Source organism: Corvus hawaiiensis, chromosome 7 (assembly GCF_020740725.1).
Source record: "Corvus hawaiiensis isolate bCorHaw1 chromosome 7, bCorHaw1.pri.cur, whole genome shotgun sequence".
NCBI classification, from domain to species: Eukaryota; Metazoa; Chordata; class Aves; order Passeriformes; family Corvidae; genus Corvus; species Corvus hawaiiensis.
Genome location: NC_063219.1, coordinates 21736894 through 21759222, shown reverse-complemented (window position 1 = coordinate 21759222; position 22329 = coordinate 21736894). Strand labels below are relative to the sequence as shown.

Here is a 22329-nt window from a genome sequence, read left to right as displayed (position 1 = left end):
AAACCTGCTAAGTTCCCACTGCCTTATCAGGGTGTGCCACTTGGTGGAAGAGAAAAAACTACATAGAAATGTGTCTGCCAATAATACTTATTCAGAAGTCACAGAACCATCTGCTGGCTTGGAACCACCTGCCTTGAACCCAGCATTTCACAGCCCTTCTGAACACAGCCCACCTGGACCCTAGGCGTGGTTCAACACATCAGGCTGGACTGGGCTTTAAGCAACCTGATGGGGTGAAAGATATCCCTGCGTGCCCCTGATGACAGGCCTGCCCCTGTCTCCAGTACAGACAGCTAAATACCCTTTTGATCATTAAGGGACCCACCTCCCACACATGAAAGCACTTGGTAAGAGTTCCTCTTTATTACTACCGCAAGATCAGCACCGGAAACATCCAAAGACAGCCTGATAGTTACCAGTGATCATTCATCATAAAATATAGAGCCATTAGGAATACTTTCAGAAATGACACTTGATAATCATTTACTTTGCACAACAAAGCACCAGATGAGTATAGGCAAACTACAGGCAGATGTTTGAAAATATAGCTACAGCAAGAGTAACTAAAAGTAGTCATGAGCATATAGGGGACACATGTAGACAGATTCCTCGTGGAACAGGGGCATGTGATACCCCAGGACAGTCTGGGCAGTCTGGGCACCCCAGGGCTGCTGCAGAAGCACCCCTGAAGGGGCCTCAGGCTGCAGATAGGCCAGAAAGACCCCTGGCTGCAGGCAGCCTTGAACAGCCTTGGGAAAAGCTACATGCTGGTCTGCTCCCCTGCTGCTTAGAGGCTGTCCCATGGGAATAGGGCGTGAAGCTTTGTAAAGTAGATATAAGTGAGTGTAAGTAAACAATAAAGGGAGCACGATGCTCAAATCGTATCGGTGTTCGTATCGTGACTCCAGCCGGCTCCCCTGCACTCGGAACCACCCCCTGCTAAAGACAGAGAGTAAAAAAATCCTCCCTCCCCACCCCCACCTGCCCCAAAAACCAATAAAATGCAACCAAAGCTAACTCTAATCTTGTCCCTTGCTGTAGGCACACAACTTTTCTAAATACATGTGCAGTAGTGCACAGTTCCCTAGAACAAAGGAGTCTTTGCCCAAACTGCTATCTTGCTGCAGAAAGCAGCGAATAATTATATTGTGGTTGAGCAATATAAAAGAGAATTGCAAGGCATTCACAGAAAACAATCATTAAAAGACCAGGATATAAAGTTCAGCAGTTGGTTTAAAAAAAGTAATTTTCTTTATTTTACATAATACACTGCCATTTTCTATTTCAGGCAAAAAGAAAACAGCTGTTTCAGTCCAGACCACCAGAGCCACTGTACTTTGCCAGCACTGCGGAATGACATTCAGCTTCAAAACCTTCTGTGTTTCTTCCTTCCCAGTCATAGAATAGGAATAAATAATTTAATCAAGTATTCATCAGGAGAGGGGAATATCCTATTAGTGTGTGCCTGCATTCTTTCCCCCTCACATCTTTGCATCTCTTAGATCTCCAGAAGTGTACATCGTTCTTTTTAGCTTAGCCAAAAACACAGCTCTATGAGTTTAAGAAAAAAAGAAATGACTATCTGCAAATTCATGTACTTTCTAAAACTAGAAGTGAATACATACCCATTATAAACATAATGTTACAGCTTTTAGAAAAGAGCCAGAAAATTCACACTGCAAAAGAAACTAGAGAAACGGCACTAAAATACCACTTTTAGAAAAACAGTTACTAGACACTTCTTCAATTAAATACCCATCTCATCTAAAAGATACCAGCAAGCACATATCACCATGATGCAAAAACCATGAAAAAGGATTTTGTGGCTAGCAGCTGATTTGCTGGTAAAGACATTTACATCTCTTAAATTACTTACAAAGGACTACGCTACAGTCATTCATCCAAAGATGGGAGGACATTGTCCTCAATCTGACTGACCAAGAACAGATTTTTAACGGAAAAACTTGAAGATCATCCTTATTAATTATTTTCTGAAAGTTGTAATTTTATTCTTTTTCATCATTCATGAAGTAGTATCTTCACTACAAAGAAGGAGAGAACTCTGATTGAATTTAGTGAAAGGATAAAGATATAGCAAGATAAAAAAATAAAATATGCCTCCAGCAACCAGATGGAAGGAGAATGAAGGAAAGAAAGACAAAATAGGTGATCATGGCTATTAGGTGCTCCAGACCAAAGGACTCTTCTTTCATTCAATTTATTTAATCTAATTTAAAAAATAATCCTTATTAGGCCACAGAAACTTCTACAAAATATTATCAAATATCTCTAAAACATCTTGAATCTCTTCTTGTCTATCACAGTCTTTCTCTAACAAAAAGAACTGATAATTGATCAGTTGAAAGACATATAATAACATTTAAGTCCTTAAGATTGTAAAAAAAAAAAAAAGATCATAACAATTCTCACTAGTTTTACTTCCAAATAAATTCTTTAAAAGTTATGCAAGTCATCACCCCAATTCTGAAGTGCATTTTCCCACCAAAACTGAGGGTCATATTGTTAATAAAGTGAATAACTTGAGAGTAAGTCAAGAGCTCTATTCATAAAAAGACCTGTATAATCTTTTTAACAAGGGAAAAGTAGTAACTCCTTAAAAATACATCAGTTAACCTGCAAACAGAAAAATAAGCTTTCAAGAAATACAATCTGAATCCAAACATAAGTTAATTAATATATTTTTCTTAATAAAAGGAGTATACAATATAGAACTCAAAATTATCTAACACAGTAGTCTGCTGTGTCATGGAAATGGCTGGAAATCTCTTGTGTAGGCTAGGGAAGAAATACCGGCTGTGTTGATCAAGGCTATTGTACCTAACGGGATTGCCTGCAGGGAGAGGTCAAGCAAGCTGCTCTCTTATATCCCTAAGACAGACCGAGAGATCAACAGAAGTTCAATACAACTCAGCACCACCACTGTCCTACACAAAAGCTGGAGTCCAAGTCCAAAGGCAGAAGTACTGTAACAGAAAAGAAACTGTATTTTCATTGAGATAGAAGAAAAAAGAATTGCACCATGAAAATTGCTACATCCTAGTCAGTAAGAGGCTCGATTCCTGGATGAGATCCTTCTGACTGCTGAACCTGAGGTCTCTATTTCAATAAAGATCTTTCCGATTTTGATGGATTGGTATGGAAAGCAGTCACCTTCATGTTACCCTTAATATGAGGTGATTCCAAATATGAAGTTCCTTTGCCCCCACTGGTCTTTCTATAGACACTTTCTATAGACACATTGTCTATAGACAATAAGTGCCCTCACTTTTTATTTTCCTCAGTAAGGACCACCTCACTGTGCCATGTTCTTGACCCCTCTCTCTCCTTCCTCCTGCCTTGGTTGGCCTGTATGTAATCAAAGACAACTAATACTACAAGTACTCTGTCCAGAACCTCTTGGATAATGACCCTCTCTTTCCCCCACCAACTATCTAGGTAGGAAAAAACCTTAAAACTTTAAAACACCCTTTGCACCAGATGAATAAATCCAGTAAAACCTATAGCAAATCAGAAGGTTTGGGTTTTTTTTTTTACATTTTGCAGAATGCTGCAAAGCCTTTATAAGCAAATTGTAGATAAATGCATTCTAAATGCTTTCTTCTGTCTCTTATTGTACCAATTGATCTGGGTATACATCCTAAAAACACTGAAAGCACTGCATATTTTCAAATAATTTAATTTATTTAACTTATTTTGAGGTTTTCTCTTGAATGTAAACCTTGCTGTAAGAGAAGGGCTCCCAGACAGAATCAGGGTGGAAATACAAAAGCTGAGCCAGCACATAAAAACACACCCCCGATGAACAACCACAATCTCAATGCTGAGCAAATGTGCAGCTCCCAGGCAGCAGGTCCCAGAGAAGCCACTGAGGGATTTAGGGCAAAGAAGCATGGGTCCCTACTAGGTGGCGGACCTTCAAAATAAACATTTCCTCACTGGCTGGCCAGCTGCTCAGAAGGCACATTTCTCATTATTATAAAGAATTTGCATGCTAGCTGAGCAAGCCAGATGGCCAAGAAGTATATTCACATTAATTATTTGGGTACAAGAAAAAAAAAGCTCCTTCCTGGCTGCTGTCTGATCAAATATCAAACATTTCCTCTACACATGCAGCACGAGAGCAGAACTGTGTCTCACCTGGGATGGAAATCAGTGCAGTGGGTGGAGGCAGCCGTGTGGGGGTACATCAGAAGGAAAGAGTAGCTATGTTAAGAGAGGCGAGGTGTGATACAGTCAAGAATTACTAAAGAAATTGTGGAAAGAAAAGAAATACAGCAAATGCAGTAGGAAGGGAAAGATGCAACCTTTATGCAATCTATAACAGCCTAACCCCTAGTATATAAGTTTTTTATACACAGTAAAAATAGTTGGGCAAAATACTTCCCAGGGATGTTGTAAATATTCTAAGACATATAGCATACTTTCAGGAAACCTGGAGACATAATAAAGAACACAGCAGGATTCAATATTTTACAATTAAGGCACAAAAAAACCCTTATCAATGATACTGTAGCAAGGTAAACCAGTATCTATAAAACCATTGTAAAGTTACATGCACTTTAAAATTAAATCAAAGTGAGTGTCAAGATTGTGCTTGCTATTTGGTTATTTTTCCCCTGTAGTATATCATCGCTGATTACCTACTCATTTGCATGGCAGGATAATGTGTTCATAGTTGTCCAGACACAAAGCCAAACAGGGACTTAAACACAAAGGGGTTGCCTGTTTTGTCCCAAAATTTGGTGGGATTTTGGAAGCACCCACAGGACAGAAAAAAACTAGAGATGACCTACCAGCTCCTGCTTTGGGCGCAGCATAAATGGCACAATCTCTCTATATGCTGGCAAGTACATGGACACAGCACCAGTCCCGAGGGACCCCAGCATGCACGGGACAGCTGCTAGAGAACACGTGCTACCCTCTGCAGCACTAGGTAACACTGCAAGGGCACAGAGAGACAGTTTAGGTCTCTTGGCCACTCAGGCCCCACCAAGATATGGCAACTTCAAACAAGAATTTTAAGTCCAAACATACAGGATAACACTGGATAAGGATTCTGCAAATGCGTCATCTGAGAAAGATATAGTTTCAAGGTAAAAAAACCCCCAGCCTAGATCTATACATCAGTAGTTTCATCAACACACTAATAACCCAAGAATCAATTAAAACTATAGATACAGAAGGGACTCCCATTTAATATATGTCACAAATATGTCATAAAAGTGCACAAAAGAGGCTTGCTGGAGCATTTTGTTTTTCCTTACTTAACTTGCTGAATTTCAAGCAAGAAAATTTCATGGTGAGATTTTCAAAGAAAGAGCCCAATCCTGACAGAAAACATGACAGAATTTCTATGGAAATAACTGTATTAAACTTACCTGCTCACACATGAAAATATATTGAAATTTCTGTTGGAGGGGGGCTTTGTCTAGTATGCAACAACTGCATACAATATGATTTAATTTTTCTTTTATACTTCTGCTTTGATACTGAACTTCTAGAATGGATTTCTTTCACAACTTTAAGAAAACTATTTGTGCTGAACTTATTACATCACAAAATGCAACCTGCACTTAGAAATTTGAGAAAGAGTTAGTCTCCTGACAAGAAATCAACTAGTTAACAGTGACAGAAACCTTTACAGGAGGAACAAGACAATTAATGGAAAATCTTCAGACCAGTGCGCTTTGAACACAAATGCTTCAACCAGTGCAATTACTCAACATTAAGGATGACTCAACCCTCTCTAAGGAGCATGACATCTGTGATTATTATTGATAAATACATCCTTGTCCTGGGCTGAATTTACAATTTATTTCAACAGGAAAAGAAAACATTTTTGGAGATTAAATTATACCAGTTCTGTCTCCATGTGTTCTGGATTATATGCAGTTGTGCAGTCCCAAAGGACACGCTGCAGAAGGCATCCAACTTTGTGTCCCTATAAAATAATTAAATGAGGACGCATGTTCTTGAAGAATTAGATCAAGGTATAGTATGTTTCTTTGGACTGGAATAAGATGGAATGTCTTCTACATGCTATCACCACTTATTAGTAGTAAGTATGTATTAACAATAAATTATATTTGCTTATATGAAGAAAAAGCGTTTTTCAACATTACCTCAAAGCTTCATCCTTGCCTTGAATAAGAGAAACAAGTTTTATGATAAAATATTGAAGGCAAAAGCTGTCAACATCACTATTGTACTGTTCGTAATAAAACCTTAGGCTAACAAAATCTGTTTAAAAGCCCACAAAAATGTTCATGTCTTATACTGTTTATCTGCACTTAGTATTTCTTTTATGTGTGCAATTTTAAAATCAACAACCTGTTTTACCCTCTTCCATTTCTCTCTGTTGAATTTCATCTGCAAACACTGAATAATTTTTTAAATATGGAAAGGGCAATGTTTGCTTTTGTGTCTCTTAGGAATAGTACAAAATTATCAATTTCTAAGATTTGCACAAAACTTGTATTTTCATCAAATCTGCACTCGTATAAACTTCAGCTAAATACACCTTTAGAAGACCAGTTAAAAACCACAGTATTTTTAAATATATGTTAGAAAGAAAAAAACTGCAAGAGTCTACATGAAGCTATCCTCTTGAATCCCTAACACAGAGACATGGCAGGGCTGGAGTGGGGGTGAAGTGGTGGGTGACATCAAAGCCCTTGGACTGGCTAATGGCCATCGTGGCCCTCAGCAAATCTTGCAGCATCTTGAACACATCTCTGACCATCCCGAATCTCTGTGTGTGATACACACACAGAGCTCTGCCTTCCCACCCCGACACACCCTTTTCCAGCAGGACCAGCCCAGAAGCCATTGTGTTTCTCACAGTGAGATAAGAGCCAGCATACAGGATGGATTCCTCCTGTTTACCTATAACAGCTGTGTTTGGCAAAAAATGACAGCAACACAGCAACTGATTAGATTCTAATAAAAGTAAATTTTCAGTCCACTTAAAAGCTGAAAAATGTTGAGAAACACACAACTGACGTGAAAAGGGCAGTGTCAGAACTGCCTTTCATTCCATAAGAAAATTCACACCTTAACGGTGCTGTGGTGCTATGCATCAAATCATAAACGTGTCATACAGTAATACTAATTTTGGGGGGATTTGGTGGGTGGTTTTGTTTTGGTTTGGGTTTTTTTTTTTTTAGTAGTTGTTGGTTTTTTTTGTTTTGGTTGGTTTTTGTTGTTGTTGTTGATAACTCATATGCACATATTTGCTCAAGCTCAACAAGTCTAACTGGGAAAAATAACATTAAATCTAACCTTTTACAACTTATTTTTGCTCTTTGCATCCCACTCAGACTAGAAGTCTTTTTATTATATTCCAGAAACTATGAGATATTTTGGTGAACAAAGACATTAGCTACACTGGAGTCCTCAAGTTAAACAGCATAATCTGATTTTACAAAAGGAGGGTAAAATGGGTACTGAAATTTATTTTTGTGACTAAAACCTTTCTTTTCATAAATCACCACACACTTTTGTGTAAGGATTGCTCCCGTCATTTGTTTTCCTACCAAGACTTTTTTTTGGGAGGGGGAGCTGAAGCAGTGCCACTTATGGGAAGCACAAAGTACACTTTTATAAACGACTTTTCTTTGTATAAAAGTCATAGCAAACCAATTTGGTTGAACAAAATAACTTTGCTGCACCTGAACTCTAAGCTGGAATGCCAGAAGTTTAGAGATAAGGTAACAGGTGCATAAGAAGGATTAATGCATTGGTGTCAATTCTTTACAAGAATACCCAGCAGATAAGACTGCCCGAGAGGAGATTCTGCTGTTCTTCCTGGCTTTTCCTGTTGCTCTCTCCTCTGTGCTTCTTCCATCTTTCCACAGATGTGGTCACCACTGCTTAGCAACCAAGGGGACACGATGACACAGAGGAAAATCCTCCATCTAGAGCTCATCCTGCTCCACCTACAGAGCAGCAAACTACCTCTCACAGCAAATTAGGAAGAATATTATTTCCTTGCTACCGCAGAGGTACCAAGTGAGACCTCTTATGTAGCTTCATGTAAGACGAATTTTCTTTCCTTGGTAGGTGCACAGGAGAGAACTTAAGCTGGAGGAGAACCTGAGACTTGTCGGTAAAACAGCTCCCCAAATGCCCAAATGCTAATGCCGGGAAAATAAATACATAAATAAATATAAGGAAAGAAAAAAAAAAAAAAAAAAGGAAAAAAAAGAACGTTCCGATACCGCGGGGATGGGAAAAGAAAAGCAAAGACAAGAGACTCAACCGAATTCCCTACCTACTTTTACTCAAGTGCTCCAGCCATCCTCCAGGGAGAGTCCAGGCAGCTTAGACCGAAGTCCGGCTAAAACCCTGCAAACCCGCCGGCGGAAAAGCCCCACTCACCTCTCCCATGCCACAGGTAGGTGCTGTCTGGGCGCCGCCGGGTCCGCAGCCAGCGCCGCCCGCTCCGCTCCGCTCCGCGCCGCCGCCCCGGGGAGCCCCGCCCGGCCCCGCCCAGAGCGGCCGCGCCCGCCGCCGCCGCAGCGCCCCCTCGCGGAGCCGGCTGGGGCGTCCGGCCGCGAGCGCGGAGCGCAGGGAGCGCAGGAGCGCAGGGAGCGCAGGGAGAGCAGGGAGAGCAGGGAGAGCAGGGAGAGCAGGGAGCGCGGAGCGCAGGGAGCGCAGGGAGCGCAGGAGCGCAGGGAGAGCAGGGAGCGCGGGAGCGCAGGGAGCGCAGGGAGCGCGGAGCGCAGGGAGCGCAGGGAGAGCGGGAGCGCAGGGAGAGCGGGAGCGCAGGGAGCGCAGGGAGCGCGGGAGCGCAGGGAGCGCAGGGAGAGCAGGAGCGCAGGGAGCGCAGGGAGCGCGGGAGCGCAGGGAGCGCGCCGCCGGGAGGCTGCTGCCGCCCAGACAGAAACGAGAGGGTTGGACAGCGCGTTTCCTCCGGGCAGCCATCCCGCCGCCGCCAGCCCCCGACCTCCAGTCCCACGGGGTGCCAGAGCGGGGTCCCACCGCCGCTGGGGGCTGCGCCGTGGGGTGGGGGTGACGCGCCGCCGCCCGGGACAGGCGGAGGCGGCAGCCCCGAGGCGCGTCGGCAGCGGGGAGCAGGGGCGGGGGTAGGGCCGGGACGATGGAGAGCGAGGGGCGGCCGCTGCCCCCGTTCTAGCCCGCAGCGCCTCCCGCCCGCTCCCTCTCCTGGCGCCCCTTCCCGTGGCGCGGTAGGTCGGTTCCAGTAAGCGCAAAGACACAGCTCTCTCTGCTATTCATTCAAGTCCAATACTAAACGGGTTTCCGAGAGGAAGTCATGCTGGCCTTGGCTGTAATTCAAGGTAGTAACGTTATATGTTTGCCTTACGAGCTTTTAAAAGCATTTATGTGTGCTTTTTCTACTGATGACTAACTCCAATACCTTCCGAATCTCTCTCAGAAATCTGCAATGCAAAACAAGCTAGTTTGCAGCTCAGTGAGAGGTGTTTTATGTGATACATTACTCAATGAAGAGGAGACACACACATGTTCTTGCTTATAGAATAAATATGTCCCCCATGCTTCTCAGTGTGGACAACAGACAATAATTCTGTGCAGATTTTAGGGGGAAATTGGCACCTGAAGAGCACTAAGCATTAGAGCCGTAGAGCATCATTTTTAAAATGTATATCTAAACCCCTCACAGATCTCTAGCTGCAACTAAATCCACAGCTAAACCTAACATAAAATGCTTAGTCCCTAAGTTAAAATGCCAGCCTACCACTGCTTCCCAGAACTTCCAATTACCAGTGCTTCCTATTCCTGAAGGCCTCCTGCCTGGGCACCTTGTCTGCATCAATTCCCTTGTTCCAATGTTCATAAAGCTTTGGTGCATCTCGAGGGCTGTATAAATAGGTCACAGCTGTAGGTTTTGTCCATGGTCATAGCATTAAAAGTCACTGGAAATACCTTGAATTCCCTGCTGCTACAAGACAGTTTTGACAATACAGTATGAAAATTCCGTAAATACCATATCTGTCAAAACAGAATGCCAATTCTGTAATACTAATTGTTTTTTCGATCTCTAGAAATAAATCTTAACCTCCTTTAGAACAATAAATTATCAAAACTCAAAGGCATATTTGAAAATGTTCTTAAGTGATCCGGTTTCTGTGTTCATGTTTTCTTGCCCAAAATCTTGCTTTTCTTTGTGCAGCACTAGCATATCATGACAAGGGAGGAGGAGATGCTCAGAAGGCATTTTCCTCTTCATTTCTATTATTTTGGCACAGGCAGCAGGTCACAAGTTCTATAGCGCACTTAAGCCATTTCTCCATTACCTGATTTGGTAGCAGCACCCAGCCACATGGAACCTGCTTGAAACAGTATCCATATTACTCCTGACTGGCTCCAAGAAACTAGCTCCTTGAATACATCTATTTAAATTAAAACAGAAAAGGCACTCGCTCCCTGCAGTATTGTTATTGTAACACTATTTGATAACATATATCCTAAGAAGCTGTAACTTAGCACAACAGACACCCGATTTCAGTGACTACAAACAAAATCCTTTAGATTTCCATATGCACTTAAAATTGAATGTTAAACTGAAAGAGATCACATGCAGAGGCAAAATTCTATTTTTTCCTCATCTCTCAAAACTCAACCCACATAAAGAGACTTCCCCCCTTTTTTCAATGTTCTTTTAAGTTATTTCCAATTTTTTTCCTTTCCTTAAAATTTCCACATTTTAGTGATGATACACAATTGCTTTCCGAATGCCTTGTCCATGTGGAAATCTGTAATATTTCAGTACATGTTACTGGAAAAGTAATACTTGCCTTAGGGACTGACAGCCCTGTGATATTCCAGAGAATGAATATTATGTAGTCAGCAAATAATGACAGTGCTTTTAAAAGTAATGTGCACTATAAAACCAATAGATTTTCCTACAACACAGAATGCTAAATTAATATTAAATATGTAATTTGTTATATTAAATTGAAATAGGTCATTCAAAAGCATCCCTACACAGCAGTCCTGTTTTTAATCTGTTTATATAAAGACATCTACTGCAATTAATTACTTGGCTACAATTATTCAGTGCTAGAGTTGCACAGACAATGAGTACAGACTACAGCTACTCTACTTATTTGGCCTCTGGTTTCACAAAGTTTTAGTGATGCCTAAAACTATAACAAAACCAAAAAAACAATAATACCACAATTATTACTAGGACCATAACTCTAACTGCTAATTAATAAGTGAAAATTGATGGGGTTTATCAGGTGGTACAACCTGTTTCCAAGGGAGAAGAGTGAATTGCAATATTTAATATGATAGCACCACTCAGTGTTCAAAGTGGATATGGCTTTGTAATCAATACATTTCTTAGCAGCTGCATTGCCACCTGAATAAAAACAGTGATAGTACTATTTATAATCTCATTAATCCTATATATGAGAGAAGTAAAGCATGGATACAAACATGTGCTGAATATAAAGATATTGGAAGAAGAATGTTTAATACCTATCTTGATATAAATGACCCAAATGGGAGTACTAAAGGAATGGAAATCACTCCAGTTTGTTAGCATAGTTTGTAGCATCTTTCCTCTAAATGCTAAACCACAATTTTTGACCTGTTTAGTCCTTTAGTTCCTTATCTACTTCGCTACTTACAATAGATCATCCTGAAGAACAGAACAGACTTACCCTCTGCCCACGCTTCCCACTGAAGAACATTATACCATATAATCTGCTAACTTTTTATTCATGAGCATGATCAGCAAGGAGACGGTCAATAATTGGTTTCAGAAAGTCTTGGCTTGGAATTCAGCCATGTTAAAGTCACAATGTTTATATTAATGTCATGGTCTCCTCACAAGGATTGGATATCTGGGAAATTAAAATAATCCTATTTTCTTCTCCAGCAATCCTTTCTTCTGTCAGTAATGAAATATTGCTGTGTCAGGAGCTGCTTCACTGATGTTTCTGCAGTGCACCAAGATCAGCAACTTCCTCAGCAGTCCAAAATAAATTTTCATTGGAATTTTTAAATGTGAGTTTATTTTAATCTTCCCTTCCTCTTAATTAGTAGTTGTAAAATTTTCTTTAAAAATTGTACCATCAGACTACACTACCTGTCCAGTCAGGTGTTTCTTTCTGGCATGACATTGTCTATCTTCTCCTGACTTTCCTTTACTATATATCCTGTATTTTAAGATAAGCCATTTGGATGGCACTCTACAGGAGAGTTGTTATATATGTGATGACAGTGGTCTAAGAATTAAAAGTTAAATTCAATGCAAGATATTTCTTGATTAAATGTGTCAATATTATCATAGACAATATATGTCCCGAAATACATAGTATGTAAATAAATAGCCATAAAGCCAAAAGTACAGTGTTCTGAAGTGCTGTTTCACCAAACTCTTTACTAATTGTACAAAGTTATGTGTTGCTGGCTCCATGATTCCTCTTCCCTTCCACAGTGTATCTACCACTGGCTTGAACTACAGAAATAGTGGACTATTATCAGTGACACATTAAGATCTTCTAAAATCTGCTAACGAATTAGAAGATGGCTATGAAATTATCTAACTTTATAAAAAAAAAAAAATTGAAAAAGTAAGCAGCAGTCAAAATTTCCAATTACAGATTTTCCTGTAGTACACCCATTCCAAAGCAATGTAGAAGCAGTACCTGAAAGGTCTCACTGGGCTGCAGTGTCAGTGGACTCAGAGGATGCACAGAAAACACTGTTTCAAGACAATGGTTTGAATTAAGGGAATTAATGTCCTGCTTTCACTCTTTCACCTCTTTCAACAGCTCACCAACAGTGGGCTCCAACTTCCTGCTCAAGACTTGCATATTGATTTATTTATCTTATTTTACTGGAATTGCCATTTAGAAATACATCCTGTTTACAGGAGGCTGAATTGAACTTCTTGACTTGTTGACTGTAATAAGTTTTAAAGAAAATTAGTATTTTTAAAACACCTTTTGTATTGCTTGTTTTTGGTTACAATATGAGTGACTAAGCCAGCACTGTAGAGAGATCAAACTAAGAATTTATTGTAAAACATCACTGGATAGCTTGGCACTTGCAACATTTGATTATTGATTTTACTTTTGAAACACATTCTTTTGCCATTTCACAATAAAAACAAGATGAGGCAAAGTGGATAGAAAAATGTATTTTGCAGAAAAATGTGTTTTGTTTAAACCTTGGGTAAGCAATTCATCTGCACACAAATATCTAAACCACTGCTTAATTTTGGCTATTAATAGAAATATTAATACAATATTTCAGTATTATAACTGATTCTTTTGTCCTGCACTAGAGCATCAAAACTCACCTGGATGTGACATGGATTTTGCACGTATATTTCCAGTCACATTATCCTGATGTGTCCAGAAGGAAAATCCTCTGCATTGCTGTGTATGTCTGCCACATCTATTATACCTGAGAGGATGGAATATAACAGACCAGAAAATTGTGGATAGATGAAAAATATTACTAGCATTCTACTTGCCATTTTATAAGCACTTTTAGAGGCGAAAGAACACGAAGAAATATATATTTAATAATAAACAAGTTTTTACTATGAAATGAAGAAAATATTTCTACTCATAAAATGGGTTTGTAGAAATCTCCATTTCACAGCAACATCAATGTAAGCATTTTCCAACGTGAAAACACACATAGTAATGCAGATGAAGTTGGATCTACTATATGAAATACATATCTGTATTCTGACTTAAAGCCTAAGTGTGTGTTAATAAATTAATATTGAAAATTAATGTGGGCAAAGATTAGGTGCTTTTCAAAATTTATTAATTTAAATCAAGTCTTACCCCAGCCATTCACATTTACTGTCTTTTTTCTCCATATGTTGACTAATTTTTCTCTCGATCAGTTTTAATTGCACAATTTATGCTTGAAATTGAAAGAGAAATTTAATTGTTATTGAAGTCAAAGGCAAAACTACCATAAAGAGAAAGATTTTCATAGGACCCTACTATGAAGAAACAAGATGCTTATTTCAAAGAAAGTCACTACTTTTATTAAACATTTAATTAAACATTTAATTAAACCAGACAAGAAAAAAAATTAAACATTTTGTTACTTGTCTACCTGCTGTAGTTATTGCGCCCACTGTGTTGTTTTGTAAAATACACCAAGTTTACTAAGCCCACTAAGAAGTCTTGGAAACATCACCAGGACTTTGTGCTCAGTCTCCATAAGAGGGCACCCTCACCTAACAGCAAAACTGTATTTTAAGAATGACCGGTCCAAAAGCTTTAGGCGGGAAGAAAACCCTCTGGAGAGCATAGTGAGAGAAAAAGTTACTAAATGCCCCATCCTTGCAGTGTTCAAGGCCAGGTTGGATAGGGCTCTGACCTGGTCTAGTGGGAGGTGTCCCTGCCCACGGCAGGGGGGTTGGAACTATATGGTCTTTAAGGTCCCTTTCAACACAAACCATTCTACAATTCTATGACTCTGTGATTCTATGAGAAGTATTTATCAGCATTTTCTATACATAACACTGAAGGTAAGACAACATGTACTATTTCTTTGTAGCAAACCAGTAAACACATTGCCAAGTGGATCACAGAATGGGTAAGGCTGGAAGGGACTGCTGGAGAGCATCAGGTCCTGAGGTCCACCTGCCTGCTCAAGCAGAGTGCCCTAGAGCACGTTACTGGGATTGTGTCCAGGTGGCTCCTGAGTATCTCCAGCAAGGGAGACTCCACAACATCTCTGGGCAATCTGTTCCAGTGCAGTCACCTTCACAATAAAGTTCTTCCTCACATTCAAGTGGAATTTCCTGTGCATCAGTTCCTGCCCACTGCCTCTTGCCTTATTGATGGGCAGTGCCAAGCAGGGCTTGGATCCATCCTCCTGACACCCTCCCTTCAGACACTTTCAGACACTGATGAGGTCCCTCTCAGTCTTGTCCAGGCTGAACAGGCCCAGCTCCCCCAGCCCCTCCTTGTGAGTGAGGTGCCCCAGACCCCTGCTCACCTTTGTAGCCCTTTGCGGGACCCGCTCCAGAACCTCCATGTCCCTCTGGTCCTGAGGAGCCCAGAACTGGACACAGCACTCCAGATGTGCCCCACCAGGGCTGAGGAGACCTGCTGGCAATGCTCTTCCTAATGGATCCCAGGACAACATTGACCTCTTGGCCACAAGGACACTGCTGGCTCACAGACAGCTTGTTGTCCACCAGGACCTCCAGGTCCTTCTCGGCAGAGCTGCTTCTCAGCAGGTCAGCCCCCAGCCTGTGCTGATGTGTGTGCTTATTCCTCCCAAGGTGCAGGGCCTGAATTTGCTTTTGTTGAATTTCAAAAGGTTACCCTCTTTTTTTTGATTTTACTAACATGTAGTTACAGAGAGCTACATAGATACCCCGTCCACTCTGTTTCTTTCCTTAAAATGAAGTCTGATCTGTAGCCATTGCCTGGTCTCTTTACCTGTATACTCAGAATCTGATCTTATTTACAGATGTAGTTGCACTGAGGAGTACATTATTACTCCTCATTTATGTACTGTACTAACTTGAGAAGAGACTTCTGCCATTCCTATGAAATACCAAGGGAACCTTCTCTGAATCACTCCCTGATTCACTTCTGTTGAATAGCAGTAATTCAAAGAAAAACACTATGATTTAAGAAGAAGAAAATGAAAAAATTGACAGTCATTTCCATGCCTTAAGTCACAGGCATAATTAACAGGAGAGAAAACTTTAAACATTCTATGTGAATAGAATAGTAAATGTATTGAAAAATTTTTTACATGAGAATGAAGCTCGATGACTTGATCTTGAACTGTTAATTTTTAATCATAACTTTTAGTGTCAGAGATTGCTTTGTATTGTTTTCAGAAGATGTGGGTTGTCTCTGATGAATTTTAGGAATAGAATTACCAATTTCTAATGGGAAATTATTTTCATTCAAGCTAATATTCTATTAAGGATTATTATTTCCAATAGCTGCCACTTGCTGTCAGAACATGTGTCAAATGAAAGGAAATTCATGTCCTGATGTGTTAAACTGGGTAACAGCTTCTTTAGATGCTTGTTTTACCTTTTCTCACTTTCTTTTTTAAGCAGAGTACTGTTAATTACTTTATTTATTTATCTTTATTTAGCCTGATTTCTTTTCTACATTACATTCTCACTAGATCAAGGTGCACAGAGTTACTTTAAATGGCCCAAATCAAATAAACATGAAAATCAGAACAATTTAAAACTATATTTGGTAGAGAAAACTGGTATTTATTTACTAATAATATTTACTATACTAATATATATAATTCTGAGACCATCGCCTTTTCTAGACTCGATAGGTTCCCCTCTTTTCTGTAGGAATAGAAATAAAACTAGCTAGGTCTCTCAGCACCAAAAATAAGTAAGTTTTAGGGAACTTTGAGTATTTAAAATAGGAAAATATGTCTATGATGAATAAGACCTGCAGCAATTGACACCTGAGACTCAAAAATTTGTAAGAGATGACACACTGTATTTGGTTTCCTTCTGTGTATTTTTTTTCCATCATTATCCTTGTTACACCTTTGTTAAAAAATATGACAAGTAACACCTGGTAGGCAACCACATATATAATACAGTATTTACATTAAAAGGACCAAAATACTAGTAGTCTAAGAAACTTAAAACTATTATTACTATAGATATGAAACAAATTATTTGTTACTCAGTGTGGGATTTTTTCCTTTTCTTCAAGAAGAATGTGCAAAACACCTAGGTTACCCATGAGGCCAAAAAACAGCAATTGATAATGTACTTCATTTATTTCCTGTATTTTTATGAAGTACATTTACTTCATGTATTTCCACAGAGCTCTTAATTGTCTTGGAAGGCACTGGGCTGATTCTCCTGAAGATAGAAAACTCTGATTTACAGCAAAGCAAGCTTTCCTTATCTCCAGGATAAGGAGGCACCTTGGGCAGACATATAGTTCTGTCTCAATACTTACTCATTCAAACCAGAGATCAATGAATAAATGATGATGCTCGGTGTGCCCACTGGAAGCTGACCTGCACTGCAAAAGCAGTGGCACTACATCTCAGTGCAGAAGCAGATTGCAGCCATTATCCCATCTATCTTTATTGTTACCTTGAATGCTTCTACATGTGTGCTACAGCTGACAGGAGTACAACAGGGCCATAAAGGGAATGTCAGTAATCATAAAAAGCTGGATTTGACCTACTTACCCAGAGATGAGTACCATCTTATTTTCAAGCAGCAAAGGTGGATTACACACCTTATCAATATAAACATGACAGATAAAAATAACAGGAATTTGACAGGTGAGCTGAAAGGACTGCTATACTATAAAATTTGAATTTGGAGGAAGGTGAGAGAATGAAGTCAGGGAAGAGGCAGCCCCTCTCTTGGCTTATGACTTTCTTCTCTCCAGCACTGAACATTCAAAATTCTCACTTAGTTCCACTGAATTTGGGCAGTAGGACAGGAAGTCATATGGCAGGAGATTGGCTAAAGGGTGCCTGTGAAGTTTTACTAATAGCATCTATCAAATGTGAACTTCATCTTCCTTTAAGTGCCTGTCAGGTATACCATATTCCATATTGACATCGCTCTTTATTCTTATCACACCACTAGATAACTCACATTGATGGTACAACCATTCTGGTTCTAACAAGGTTAAAGTACAACTGAGATATTTTTGTTTGTTTCTTGCACTTACTATTCCAGCCCATCCAGTATTATCAGGCCGGAGTATTAACCTTCATATAACAGACCTAAACTTTCATCTGTACAGCATTTCTGGAAAGCCTGACAAGAACACTCATTTACTAATAACCTGGTCTCACACTTTCAGAGAGAAGCATACAAATGGATGGAAAGCAGACTCACATGAGACAAAGAGGCTACCCACATTAAAGGAAACAGGAGCAACCAAGTCTGTTTTATAAATGGATTACACTTCTAAAGGCTTGAGGATGGGAGAGTTGTGAGCTGTTTTGTGAGTTTTCCACTAGTAACTGCAAGATTAAAGTCTTGGGGAAACTTAATGAGACACTATTTCTTAGCAGTGCCTCTCCAGCAGGGATTTTCTTTCTAGCAAGGGCTTTCTAGTCCAGCTTTTGTTTCAGAGGCTGAAACCAAATAGAAAAATAAATGGAGCATTTGTGTTATGAGGACAGTTAGATCCTCAAAGGGGATTGCTGCGTTGCTGGAGACCCTGAGCATCCAGATTAATATCAAAGGATTATGATTGCTGAAATACAGTTAGCTGAAAACAGATCTTTTTTCCATTTTTTTCTTTCTTTTCTTGAGCAGAAAGATGCATTCAACCATTCTGAACAACATGGCACTTCGATCTGTTTTATGGACTTCTGTCACACGCAAATCAGAGAGTTCCCTTACTGGTACTAGAAGATAAATTCCTCCATTCAGTGAAATTGCATTATTTTCACAGATAAAATTATAGACATTTATAAGAACATTAAACAGTATCATTTACTCATCATGCTTTCAACACAGTATGAGTAGTTGATTGCATCATGAAAGAAAGGACAAGTTGTAGTACTTAGGCAGAAGGCAAACTGTGGAGCAAGTTTGAGGGGACAAACTGGAAGGAAGACTGGAAGGAAAATTAAAGAATAATACACTTTTTTTTCATAGGAAACAGAAGAGATGAGAAAAAAAAATTCATGTAATTGGGAACTTTTTTGAGAACACACTTCAAAATTACTTCAAAACTGGTCAGACTTTTCAAATTTCATACTGCTGGGAAAGTTTTCACTCTGAATCGAAGAGAAAACCCAGAAACTGTGAAGCTTCCCATGGGTATAAAATTTATTCTGTCTCATTTAATTTCATTTAATTTCATCCCATCTTTGTAACTCCTTCTGCTGATTTAATTCCTAGCACTGATGAAAATCTCCTAGCAGAGTTTCTGATGCCAGGAAAAAACCAAAAAAATCCACTACTGAAGTCTTCGTTCGGCTGTGATCCCTAATTTTCAGAACACTGCATCGACAACTACAACCACATCATGAGCACGAGTGCTTAGACATGTGTTGTTAAAAGGCTACCTAGAAATGAAGAACAGATGAAAACAAGGCTAAGGATGCAAGAATCTTCACTGACATCATGGCAGCAGGAATCCCTCAAGGAGAAGTCCTCATTCAGACTTTCATGCTGGACATCTTCTTGAGTTTTTACAGTAATTTTAAGTAGTGGTACATGCAGAATCTACTGAGCAGAAAGAATGCAAATTTACCCATGAATTTACCAAATTAAACCTGGAACAAAGGAAAAGCACACAATCTCCACAGAAAATTGTACTACTCTCAGTGGCTTTGATAAACACAATATAATCATCTTTTTTGTTACAATGGCCTCAGAAGGTAGGATTAAGCAGTTTCAGATGAGTCATATTATTTAGAATCACATTTTGATTATGTGATTTATCCTCCCAGCAATTCGGACTGCATAACATCCACTGTCTGTTTAACCAAAATGGACTATCTGATGGTGGATACTTTTATACTGAGTTAAATTGACTGTGCAGCTGTTTAAACACTGAAGGCACTCAAGCGACTGCTTAAGCTATTATTGCTAGAGGTACTGCATTCTGAATCAAGCTCTAGCTAGGAAAGAAATACCTTTCATATGATTTTCATGAAAAAATACTCTGAGACAGAGTTACTGGGTGAGTACCACTAAAAATACGGTTTGTAAAAAGATTACTTAAAATTATACCATTTAGGTCTGTTATGAATAACATTTCCCCAGGGTTTACAGGTCTCTGTCGTGAATTTTTCATAATGCCTATATAAGAAACTTAAGGAACATGATCTACTTGGAAAGAAAAAAAGTATATTAAATAATAACAACAAACCTACTATATTTAATCCTATATTTAATAAATTACCTTCTTCTAAATCAGTAATGATCAAGGTGCTTTGACAACTTGGTTGTGTTATTTGCAGGAAGCGGAACTATTTTGAAACAAAACCAGTCTTCACTGAAAAGCATTCATAAATCTCATTAAAGAGATCAAAATTAAAAACTGTTTAATTTCCTAATTAAAAACAGCCTGTGTATTAAATTTAGCAATAGTAGTAAGAGCATGTGTCCCTAAAAAAACCTCAGAATAAATGGTGATTTTATTACCTTCATGTTCCTCACAGGAACATAATGATACAGAATTCATTCCCCTACAGTTTGATGTCAATGATGATCCTCCATTAATCACTCAATTTTACAAGTGTTTTTGCATATGTGTAAACTGCACAACGCTGTTTATGTGGGAAAATTATAGTTTAAATAATAACAAACCCGCATTTTATAAAAGATATATTCTCTTGATTTGTTTTACTGTCATGAAATGGCTGACTACAAGGAAAATATATGCACAGTTTTCCAAGTTGCCTTCCTGTTTTAGAAAATGTAACTGTTATTCTTTATGATTATTGCAATAACAAATAACTTTGCTTTTAATCTGAAGGGGTTATCTAGGGCTTAGATAAAGGAAATCAATGTCTGAAGCAGATTTGTAAATGTTTAGTATTTGAAAAACAAACACCTCTTTTTTTCTTTTTTTTTTTTTTTTTTTTTTGGTTAAATAGTTTGGAGTATAAATAAAAACCTCGGACACAGGATCTACATAGAAACTAGTCCTCCTGCCTGAAAAATACATATCTTCATTTCTTATTTTTTGAAGACATGAATTCACTAAAATACAGTACAATTATAAGTAATAAATATTTAAGACAATATTGACAATTTCAAGGTTGAAAATGATAAATTTCAAAATTTTTCATATTATCTATTTTTCTAATTTGAAATTATCAAATTTTTTCTTACTGTTGACATGGTCTAACAGATGTGATGTGAACTATGCAAAGTATTTCGTATTCACCATGTACTTGGTCATGTACTGTAACTTCAAATGGACACAATGGCACCTAAGCAAGATTGAAATGTTAACATTTGTAAAAAAAATTGAATCAATTTATGAAACTTACAAAAATATTGTGCTATGTCTGGGTTTCAGCTGGGATAGACTTAATTTTTTCATAGTAGCTGTTTCAATCCTGTGCTTCCAATTGAATATGAAAACAATTTTGTCAACACACTGATGTTTTGGTTGTTGCTAAGTGGTGCTTACCCATAGCCAAGGACTTTTCAGTTTCCCATGCTCCATCAGTGAGAAGCTGCACAAGGAGCTGGGGGGAGCACGGCCAGGACAGCTGACCCAGACCGGCCAAAGGGATATTCCATAGCGTGGGAGGTGACACTCAGTGCAGAAACTGGGGGGAGTTGGCCAGGAGGGGCCGATCACTGCTCAGGGATGGGCTGGGCATTGATCAGCAGGTGGTGAGCAAGTGTGTCTTGTTTCTCTTGGGTTTTACTCCTCTCTCTCTCTCATTTTCATAATAATTATTATTATTGTTGTTATTATTATTATAATTAATGTTGTTATAATTTTTCCCATTATTAAACTGTTCTTGTCTAACCCATGAGTTTTGCTTTTTTTTCCCAATTCTCTTCCCCACCAGGGGGGGTAGACATGGAGGGAAGCAAGTAGGCATCTGCATGGTACTTACTTTCCAGCAGGGTTTAAACCACAACATGCCATTTCTTTCTTCCCTTACAATCTTTGTCAAAATAATAATGTGTAATAGTCTTTAATATACAGAATTGGCAGGTTGCTAGTCAGTCCCAATTCAGTCTCAAGACTTTTACAATAAATGAGTCAATAAAAAGTCCATCACAGGCTTTGGCTTGAATTAACATTTCAGGTTATCATATAGTATTTTGGAATATGGTGGTACATTGACACAAAAATAGTTGTGAGAATGACAGATATCACAGACAACACTAATTCAGTTCTTCTTGCATTCTATAAAATGTTAAGAATGGCATTGTTTTGGGGATGTCAAACCTTTCAGCCTTACAATTTGCTTTCCCATGAAGAGCCAAAGCAGACCAAAAAACTAATTTAAAATGAGATAAGACAGTGAATCAGAAGTCTTAACAGCTTTTCAGAAACACAAAAAATAGCTGCAATTTGGTACATAACATTAATGGTGCACTATTAACTCCCAGCCGCAGAGCAGACAGATGGCAGCATATGACCATACATTTGTGAACTGGAGTAGAATTTCAACACTGACCTTCTGAACCAGGGGCTCCCAAAAATTCTACACAAGATTGACAGGCTGTCTCACCAAAGCTTCATGGTCTACTTACAGGGTAAAAAAAATTAACAAAAAAAAAAGTGTTCACTGTCTTTACTGGTACCTTTTGAGGAAAAAAATACACGTAACCAGAAAAGGGATTGCAAGAATGAATGCTAAACTGACATAAAC

The 22329-nt window shown here is 39.0% G+C and overlaps 1 protein-coding gene and 1 long non-coding RNA gene across 8 annotated transcripts in view; one reads left to right on the top strand and one right to left on the bottom strand.

Moving 5' to 3' along the window:
- LOC125328653 (sodium channel protein type 2 subunit alpha-like) overlaps positions 1–8482 on the bottom strand; it is a 69642-nt gene extending 61160 nt beyond the window's left edge. The window contains exon 1 of the mRNA XM_048309644.1: positions 8401–8482. The gene's annotated coding sequence lies outside the window, so the exon portion shown is untranslated. The remainder of the gene's footprint in view (positions 1–8400) is intronic.
- The window catches only part of LOC125328654, a 110177-nt gene extending 88708 nt beyond the window's left edge, over positions 1–21469 (top strand). For 2 of the 7 annotated variants that reach the window (XR_007204792.1, XR_007204791.1), the window contains exons 4-6: positions 1289–8416; positions 11891–12018; positions 18878–21469. This is a non-coding gene — a long non-coding RNA (uncharacterized LOC125328654). The other 5 variants (XR_007204794.1, XR_007204795.1, XR_007204793.1 and 2 more) reach the window with 5 other exon arrangements.
- The last annotated feature ends 860 nt before the right edge of the window (positions 21470–22329 follow it).